Source organism: Colobus angolensis, unplaced genomic scaffold (assembly GCF_000951035.1).
Source record: "Colobus angolensis palliatus isolate OR3802 unplaced genomic scaffold, Cang.pa_1.0 Scaffold66, whole genome shotgun sequence".
NCBI classification, from domain to species: Eukaryota; Metazoa; Chordata; class Mammalia; order Primates; family Cercopithecidae; genus Colobus; species Colobus angolensis.
In genome coordinates this window covers 240859-250377 of record NW_012120265.1, presented here as the reverse complement: position 1 = coordinate 250377, position 9519 = coordinate 240859, and the positions used below count along the sequence as shown (strand labels likewise).

The 9519-nt window shown below is 48.4% G+C and overlaps 1 protein-coding gene across 1 annotated transcript in view; it reads left to right on the top strand.

The window, feature by feature from the left end:
* Positions 1-3236: 3236 nt before the first annotated feature.
* The window catches only part of EPS15L1 (epidermal growth factor receptor pathway substrate 15-like 1), a 110306-nt gene continuing 104023 nt past the window's right edge, over positions 3237-9519 (top strand). The window contains exon 1 of the mRNA XM_011925892.1: positions 3237-3254. The gene's annotated coding sequence lies outside the window, so the exon portion shown is untranslated. The remainder of the gene's footprint in view (positions 3255-9519) is intronic.

The window sequence follows — 9519 nt, the reverse complement described above, 5'->3', positions numbered from 1 at the left end:
GAGGCAGGAAACCTGCTGCAGGCGATGTTTTTTCTCCAGGAATTCCGTTTCTGGAATGGTGAGTTCGGTGGCTAACGCCTGTAATCCCAGCACTTTGGGAGGCCAAGGCAGGAGGATTGCTTGAGGCCAGGAGTTCAAGACCAGCCTAGCAAAATCATGAGACCCCCATCTTTACAGAAAAATGAAAAAAAAAATTAGCCACACATGGTGGTGCATGGCTATGGTCCCAACTACGCAGGAGGCTAAGGAAGGAGATCACTTAAGCCCAGGAGCTTGAGGCTATAGTGAGCTATGTTCATGCCACTGCACTCCAGCCTGGACAACAGAGCTCTCTCTCTTTTTTTGAGACAGAGTTTTGCTCTTGTTGCCCAGGCTGGAGTGCAATGGAGCGATCCTGGCTCACTGCAGCCTCTGCCTCCCTAGTTCAAGCAATTCTCCTGCCTCAGCCTCCCAAGTAGCTGGGATTACAGGTATGTGCCACCACACCTGGCTAATTTTGTGTTTTTAGTAGAGACAGGGTTTTACCATGTTGGCCAGGCTGGTCTCAAACTGCTGATCTCAGGTGATTCACCCACCTCAGCTTCCGAAAGTGCTGAGGTTACAGGTGTGAGCCAGCATGCCTGGCCCAGAGCTGTCTCTTTAAAAACAAAACAAAACAAAAAACTTTCAAACCTTGATTCTGTGTTCTGATGCCCTTCCTGGTCCATGTCATTCACCTTGCTGCTTTTCTGCGTGTCTAAACACTCAAGGGCAGTTTTCTTGCTTGTTGGTTCCTTTCTAGAGCAGCGACTGCAGACCTTACCCCTGTGCCATGCCCCACTGCAGGCCCTGAGTTCTGTCTGGTTTGGATGGAGGCCTTGAGCCCTGAGCATGTTCGTCTTCTACTGGTCTCACAAGGCACTCATTTGGGTCCCCGGGGAGAATCCATGAAAATTCCTTCAGATCCTGCTTTTCCTTGTACATCTTTCTATTTCTGTCTAATTTACAAAAGCAGCTCGTGATGACATAGAACACCAGGGAACATAGGAAGCCATGAGGAAGCAAACTAACTGGTCCATAGAAATCCTGGTAAGTGTGGCCCTGTCCCTCCAGGTTCCAATAGCAGGGCGATAGGACACCGTGTGCTTGTAAGCCAGGTCACACTGTACCTGCTAGATTGCACCCTTTTCACTTAGCAAGCTGATGAAGATTGGACCCCATTTGTAAACATTCTGCTGTTTTGACTGCTGTAAGATATTTATTCTGTCCCGTGGAGACTCAGCAGTTTATTAGCAGCTTGATCAGTCCTCTGCTGTTTCCAGTGCCTCGCAGTCTACATCTGTGCCCTCAAGAGGGGAAAACGGGGAACCCTCTTGCTCTCCCCCCGCTCCTGTATCACTTCTCAGTCTCCCAGTAGCAGATCTTGTAGCTGTGGTAGGGCACATTTGTGTGTGTTTTAAAGGAATGCCAGTTTGTATTGTTTGACAGAAGCACGATCCTGTCTGTGACCAAGCTCTCCTCATTTGTCACACTTAAAACCTTATGCAGCTTGTGCCATTAGGTTCCTTGACAAGGCAGAAGCACATCAAATGGTAGCCTTTAAACACATTAAAAGTCGATGGCTGGGCATGCTAATGCCTATAATCCCAGCACGGTGGGAGGCCCAGGTGGGAGGATCTTTTGAGCCCAGGAATTAGAGACTGGCCCGGGCAACAAAGCGAGACCCCATCTCTACAAAAAAATAAAAAATAATAATTAGCTGGGTGTGGTGACATACACTTACAGACCCAGCTACTTGGAAGGCTGAGGAAGGAGGATCCCTTGAGCCCAGGAGGTTGAGGCTGCAGTGAGCTACGATGGCACCACTGTACTCTAGCCTGGGTGAGAAAGCAAGTCTCTGTCTCTATGAAAAATAAAATAAAATAAAATAAATGTAGAGGGAAGGGTTTAATGAATTCCCATGTACCCACTGCCCATTTACAACAGTTATCAATATTTTGCAGATTTCTTTGTACCACCCTTTAGTTCCTAGGTTTTTTTTTTTTTTTATTTCCAGATGACATTTTGCTATGTTGTGCAGGCCAGAGTGCAGTAGCCATTCACGGACCCAGTGATCATAGCTCACTGTAGCCTCGAATTCCTGGCCTCAGGCAATCCTCCTGCCTCAGCTTCTCGAGTAGCTGGGACCTACAGGCACGTGCCACTATGCCTGGCTCCTGTTTTTTTTTTTTTTGAGACGGAGTTTCACTCCTGTTGCCCAGGCTGGAGTGCAGTAGCATAATCTCGGCTCACTGTAACCTCCACCTCCTGGGTTCAAGTGATTCTCCTGCCTCAGCCTCTCGAGTAGCTGGGATTACAGGTGCCTGCCACCACGTCCAGTTAATTTTTATATTTTTAGTAGAGATGGGGTTTCACCATGTTGGCCAGGCTGGTCTTGAACTCCCGACCTCAGATAACTGCCCACTTCGGCCTCCCAAAGTGCTAGGATTACAGGTGTGAGCCATTGCACCTGGCCCATTTTTTTTTTAATCTTAGAAATTGTATTTCGACATGAATCTCTAACAGTTAAGATCATTTTCCTTTACATAACAACATGCCTTATCACACCTTATACAACTAATGATAATGCCTTTGGTATTATCGGATACCAAGACCATATTCACATTTCCCTGATTGTCTGCAAATGTCACCTTGCATTTGGTCATTAGGTCTTGTAAGTCTCTAAAGAAAAAATAGGCCGGGCGCGGTGGCTCAAGCCTGTAATCCCAGCACTTTGGGAGGCTGAGACGGGCGGATCACAAGGTCAGAAGATCGAGACCATCCTGGCTAACACAGTGAAACCCCGTCTCTACTAAAAAAATACAAAAAACTAGCCGGGCGAGGTGGCGGGCGCCTGTGGTCCCAGCTACTCGGGAGGCTGAGGCAGGAGAATGACGTAAACCCAGGAGGCGGAGCTTGCAGTGAGCTGAGATCCGGCCATTGCACTCCAGCCTGGGCGACAGAGCGAGACTCCGTCTCAAAAAAAAAGAAAGAAAAAACAAAACTTCTAATTTCAAGATTATTGTAGACTCACAGACTCACACACAGTTGTAAGAGAGTCTGGGCGGGCACGGTGGTTCATGCCTGTAATTCCAGCACTTTGGGAGACCGGGCAGATCACTTGAAATCAGGAGTTTAAGACCAGCCTGGCCAACATGGTAAAACCCCGTCTCTACAAAAATATAAAAATTAGCTGGGCATGATGGCGGGTGCCTGTAATCCCAGCTACTCAGGAGGCTGAGGCAGGAGAATCGCTTGAACTCAGGAGGCGGAGGTTTTAGTGAGCTGAGATCGCACCACTGCACTCCAGCCTGGGCGACAGAGCAAGACTCCGTCTAAAAAAAAAAAAGAGTCTGTGCCATTTATCCAGTTTCCTCTGAAGTAACATTTGCATAGTGGTGGTAGAGTATTACATCTGGGATACTGATGATGATGGCTCTGTTCAGGTTCTGAAGGAAGAGTCCTGGATTCTCTCTGGGGACCCAAATGACCACCTTGTAAGACCAGCAGAAGTTGGACATGCCCTGGCTGGGCCTGGTGGCTCATGCCTGTAATCCCAGCACTTTGGGAGGCCGAGGCAGGTGGATCACCTGAGGTCAGGAGTGTGAGACCAGCCTGGCCAACATGGTGAAACCCTGTCTCTACTAAAAATACAAAAAATTAGCCAGGTATGTTGGTGTGTGCCTGTAATCCCAACTACTTAGGAGGCTGAGGCAGGAGACTCACTTGAACCCGGGAGGCGGAGGTTGCAGTGAGCTGAGATCGCACCATTGCACTCCAGTCTGGGCAACAAAGCGAGACTCTGTCTCAAAAAAAAAAAAAAAAAAGGAAGAAGATGGACATGTCTGGGGCTCAAGGACTCTGTCCCACCCAGACAGAGCACAGAATCAAGGTTTGAAAGCTTTTTTTTTCTCTTTTTTAAGAGACAGGTCTGTTGCCCAGGCTGGAGTGCAGTAGCACAGTCATAGCTCACTGCAGCCTTGAACTCCTGGGCTCAGGCGATCCTCCTGCCTCAGCCTCCTGAGTAGCTGGAACAACAGGCATGTGCCACCATGCGTGATTATTTTTATTTTTTTTTCATTTTTTGTAGAGATAGGGTCTTGTTGATAGCCAGATACAGAACATGTACCTCGTGTTGCCCTTTGATAGCCACACCCACTTCCCTCCCAGCCCATCTCTTCCTTATCCCCAGCAACCACCACTCTGTTCATTTCTACAATTTTATATTTTAATGATGTTATCTAATGGAATTATTCAGTATGTAACCTTTGAGGGTTGGCCTTTGTCATTCAGCATAATTCTCTGGATATAAATCCAGATTATTGCGTGTGTGTCAGCCGTTCGTTCATTTTCATTGCTGAGTAGTAGTCCTTGGTGTGCTTGGACCACAGTTTGCTGAACCACTTACTTACTGGAGGACATCCAGGGTGTTACCAGTTTGGAGCAGTGACATATAAAGCTGTGGCCAAGACTGCATACAGGATGTAGTATGAAGATCACTCTTCGTTTCTCTTGGGTAAACGTCCAGGACAGTTGCTGGGTCATGTAGTTTCGTGTTTAGTTTAGTTTTTTGTTGTTTTTTTTTTTTTTAAGAAACTGCCAGTCTGTTTCCAGAGTTGCCGTAACTTTTTACCTTCCTATCAGCAGTGTATGCGTGGCCCAGTGTCTCTGCATCCTCACCAGCATTTGATGTTGTCACTATTTGTTATTTTAGCCACTCTGATAGGCGTGCAGTGGCATCTTACTGTGGTTTTAATTTGCATTCTCCTATTGGCTAATGATGTTAAACATATTTTCATATGTTTATTTGCCATCTGCTATATTTCCTCTTTGGTGAAATGTCTTTTTGCCTTCAGATCTTTTGCCCATGTTCTTTTCTTCTTCTTTTTTTTTAATTTTATTTTATTAGAAATCAGATCTTGTTATGTTGCCCAGGCTGGTCTTGAACTCCTGGGCTCAAGCAATCCTCCTGCTTCAGTCTCCTGAGTAGCTGGGACTACAGGTGTGTACCACCACACCTGGCTAGTTTTTTAATTTCATGTAGAGATGGGGTCTTACTATGTTGCCCAGGCTGGTCTTGAACTCCTGGGCTCAAGCAGTCCTCCCACTTTGGCCTCCCGAAGTGCTGGGACTCCACGCTTGCCCATGTTCTAATTTGATTGTTTCCTTTTTTGTGCTGTTGAATTTGAGAGCTCTCTAGTATATATTTTAGATAGTAGTCCTTTGCTGGATATGTACTTTGCAAACCTTTCTGTCTAGTCTGTAGCTTGCCTTTATCTGGGTTTTTTTTTTTTTTTTGAGATGGAGTCTTGCCCTTGCCCTGTCGCCCAGGCTAGAGTACAGTGGCACAATCTCAGCTCACTGCAGCCTCTGCCCCCTGTGTTCAAGCAATTCTCCTGGCTCAGCCTCCTGTGTAGCTGGGGTTACAGGTGCACACCACTATGCCGAGCTAATTTTTTTTGTATTTTTAGTAGAGATGGAGTTTTGCAATGTCAGCCAGGCTGGTCTTGAACTCCTAACCTCAGGCGATCCACCCACCTCAGCCTCCCAAAGTGCTGGGATTACAGTGTGAGCCACCGCACCCGACTTTTTTTTTTTTTTTTAAATACGGAGTTTTGCTCTTGTTGCCCAGGCTGGAGTACAATGGCGCGATCTCGGCTCACCTCAACCTCTGCCTCCCGGGTTCAAGCGATTCTCCTGCCTCAGCCTCCCAAGTAGCTAGGATTACCGGCATGCGCCACCATGCCCGGCTAATTTTACATTTTTAGTAGAGACGGGGTTTCTCCATGTAGGTCAGACTGGTCTTGAACTCCTGACCTCTGGTGATCCTCCTGCCTCGGCCTCCCAAAGTGCTGGGATTACAGGCATGAGCCACCACGCCAGGCCTTACCTAGCTCTTTCACAGTGCAAACATAAAGTTTGTCTGCCAATCTTTCCTTTTATGAATCGGGCTTTTGGTGTCAAGTCTAAGAACTCTTTGCCTTGCCCTAGATCCTGAAGATTATGTTTTACATTTGAATTCATGATCCTGTTTTTTTGAGACAGAGTCTCACTCTGTCGTCCAGGCTGGAGTGCAGTGGTGTGATCTGGGCTCACTGCAAGCTCCGCCTCCCGGGTTCATGCCATTCTCCTGCCTCAGCCTCCGGAGTAGCTGGGACTACAGGTGCCCGCCACCACGCCTGGCTAATTTTTTCTATTTTTAGTAGAGACGGGGTTTCACCGTGTTAGTCAGGAGGGTCTCGATCTCCTGACCTCTTGATCCGCCCGCCTTGGCTTCCCAAAGTGCTGGAATTACAGGCGTGAGCCACCATGCCTGGCTCATGATCCATTTTGAGTTACATTTTGTGCGAGGCATAAGACTTTTGGTTTGAGGCCCATGAAAACTATGGACGCCGATTGCTCCAGTGCCCTTTATGGAAAGGCTGTCCTTCCTCCTGAAATACTTTTGCAACATTGTCAAAAAATCCACTGGGCATATCTGTGTGTGTCTGTTTCTCAGATTCTCCATTCTGTTCTGTGCATTATTGCCTGTGCCTGCCCCCTGCCAACACTCCACTGTCTTAACTACTGTAGCTATAGAGTCAGTCTTGAAATCAGGTAGACTGGCTCCTTCCACTTTATTACTCTTTTTCAGAATTGTTTTAGCTTCTCTGCCCTTTTTTTTTTTTGAAGATGGAGTCTCGCTCTGTTGCTCAGGCTGGAGTGCAGTGGCGTGATCTCGGCTCGCTGCAGCCTCCGCCTCCCAGGTTCAAGTGATTCTCCTGCCTCAGCTTCCTGAGTAGCTGGGATTACAGGCATCTGCCGCCATGCCCAGCTAATTTTTGTATTTTTAGTAGAAACAGGGTTTCATCATGTTGGCCAGGCTGGTCTTGAACTCCTGACCTCAGGTGATCCACCAGTCTCGGCCTCCCTAAGTGCTGGGATTATAGGTGTGAGCCACCGTGCCTGGCCCTGTAGTACTTAAATTACTAGCGAGATGGAACATTTTCTTTCTAACTTTGCTGCATCTCTTCTTTCTGAATTGCCTTTCTCTTCCCTTTGCTCATTTTTAATTGAGATGTCTTTTTCCTTGTGATTTGGAAAAGCTCTCTTTTCACTTGCCAAGTCTTCTCCTTCTCTTGGTAACATTTACCTTAGCTCTGGTGTAGAAACCTCTGATGGAGGAGTTGGAGAGAGCTGTCCGTCCAGTCCAGGAAGTTTAGACATGCCCCAGCGTTTCCCTGATGCCTTTTGAGTGCTTTAAGTCAAGTCCCAGTTCTGCCAGGTGCTTGCCACATGACTGAGCCAGGTTACCTCACCCGCAGAATGTGGGCTGGCCTGCCGGGAGGGCTGGGCTCACGTGGGGTGATGGTTGTGCAAGGCCTGTGGGGGCCTCTAAGGGGAAGGCAGAAATGGAAAGATTATCAAGCAAGCTCTACTCTGGGCTATGTTTTTGCATCCGTGTGTTTTTCTAAGTAGGAACTCAGACTGAGATGTGTTTCGGTGTTATGTGCCTAACTTCCTGCAAAACTTGTCAGTGGCATTGAAAAACACAACCATTATGGGGTCTCAGCTTTCCTGGGGAAATGGCAGGCCATTGAAAACACTGGCTTTCAAGTCCATTTATATGCTCAAATCGAGTGTTGGCTTTTGACCTCTTCTGTTTAATAAAATGCTCTAGCACGTCATCACGGACATGCATTTTCCCAGGCCAGCATATGCATGAGGCTGTCCTGTGGCCCGGTGCCCAGCCCTGTGACACCTGGGCTGTCATTACAGGGTGCACAGTAGGTGAGGGTCAGACTCCAGGACCACCCATCCTGGGTGCTTCGCTGACTGTTGCTCATTGGCTGTTGTGGTCCTGAGCAGGGCAAACTCAGTTTCCCCACCTGTCAACTGAGACTAGTAATATGACCTGCCCTTTAGCGTTGTTGGGAGGATGAGAGGTACTGGATATGAAACAATGGATTATAGGTACTTCTCTGAACATTGTACAGTGAAAATGGATTGCTTTCCAAAAGTCATTTTGAACCAAGGCTGACGATCATTGGTTTGTTTTGCACAAGAGCGTGTACTTTGCTAGCAGAGTGAGAGTGACAGTTCCAGCAGGAGGCAGCCAGGCATGACGATGGAGGAGGCGTCCTGCCCTTGGCCACGTGCAGGGATCAGAGTTGGGTGAATTCTGCTAAGGAGTCGTTAGAACACAATCCTGAGACAGTTTCTCCTCCAAGGTGGTTCTGCTGGGTTTCTCCATCTCAGCTGCTGTCCTGGGTTACAAGTACAGGCGCTTGTGTAAAGTGTGGTGTTTTAAAGCCTTCAGAGCAGAAGGATGTGAACTTGTCCTTCTCCATTTGGCCCCTCCCTGTCATCCCACTTGTAAATTGTTTCTGGGCTGGAGGATAAGTGAGGAGGTCACAGGAACTTTGCATGTTGTCTCAGCATTTTAAGACAGGAAGAGCAACTGAAAGATCGAGCTAAGAGCCACATTGAACCTCATCAATAATTCACACACGGCAGAGGCAAAGATGGCATCTTCTCAGCGCAGTGGGCTGGAGCAGGAGAACACCATCGGGTCAGCTCTGCCGCACTTCCTTCCATTCCTGCAGCCACCCTGGTACCACCTGCAGCCTCTTACGCTGCAGGCCTCATCCCCTAGCGTGTCCCCTCTCTGCCTTTGCGTCGGGCTTGGCCCCAGGCTCACTTTGGGGTCAGACGTGTGTGGGCAGCTCCAGAGGCTGCTCTCAGCATGCAGAGGGCTCTTTCCCAGTAGCTGTGAGTCTTCCTTTTGGGGGCCAAGAGGTCTCTGCACAAGGGGCCAGTGACAGACTCCCTGGGGCTGGGGATTCGTGTCATTAGCAACGTGTCTTCAGTTCTGCCACAATGACATATCAGGGCAGCGTGCAGGTGAGACTATCGTTCCCGGGAAGAAGCCTGGCATAAGAGGAAGTGGCAGTTGAGGCCTGATGCTTTCCCTTCTTTCTTCCTCCTTCTGGTTTGGCAGTACCTGACATATGTGTAATTAGATCAAAACCTCTGACCACTGTCATTGTTCCAGGTTACCCAGATGGACTCGCGTAGTGATGAGCAGTGGTTGAGCCATACTCCCTGGGCTTTCCCTTGGCTGTAGGTCTTTTGAGAGTGACACCCAGTGGTCATCAAGTATTCGAGCCGGATGGCCCTTAGCGTGGACGGGCAGAGGCTGGAGCTCTGGGCTGTGTCCTTCGGCGGCTCTTCTAGATCAGTCCAGGCCTTGTTTCTCGTGGTTGCGGATCTTGTTGCTCATTAGCACCTGGGAAGCGGAGCAGATATTTAATAACCCTGCGTGCCTCAAAGACTGAAACTCTTTTTTTTCCACTGGAATCACAGTAGCTTGGAAACCTCTTTCCCTTGCTTCCCATGAGATTGTTAAAAAACTCGCCTGGGGCCGGGCGCGGTGGCTTACGCCCGTAATCCCAACACTTTGGGAGGCCAAAGCAGGCGGATCACCTGAGGTCAGGAGTTCGAGACCAGCCTGGCCAACAT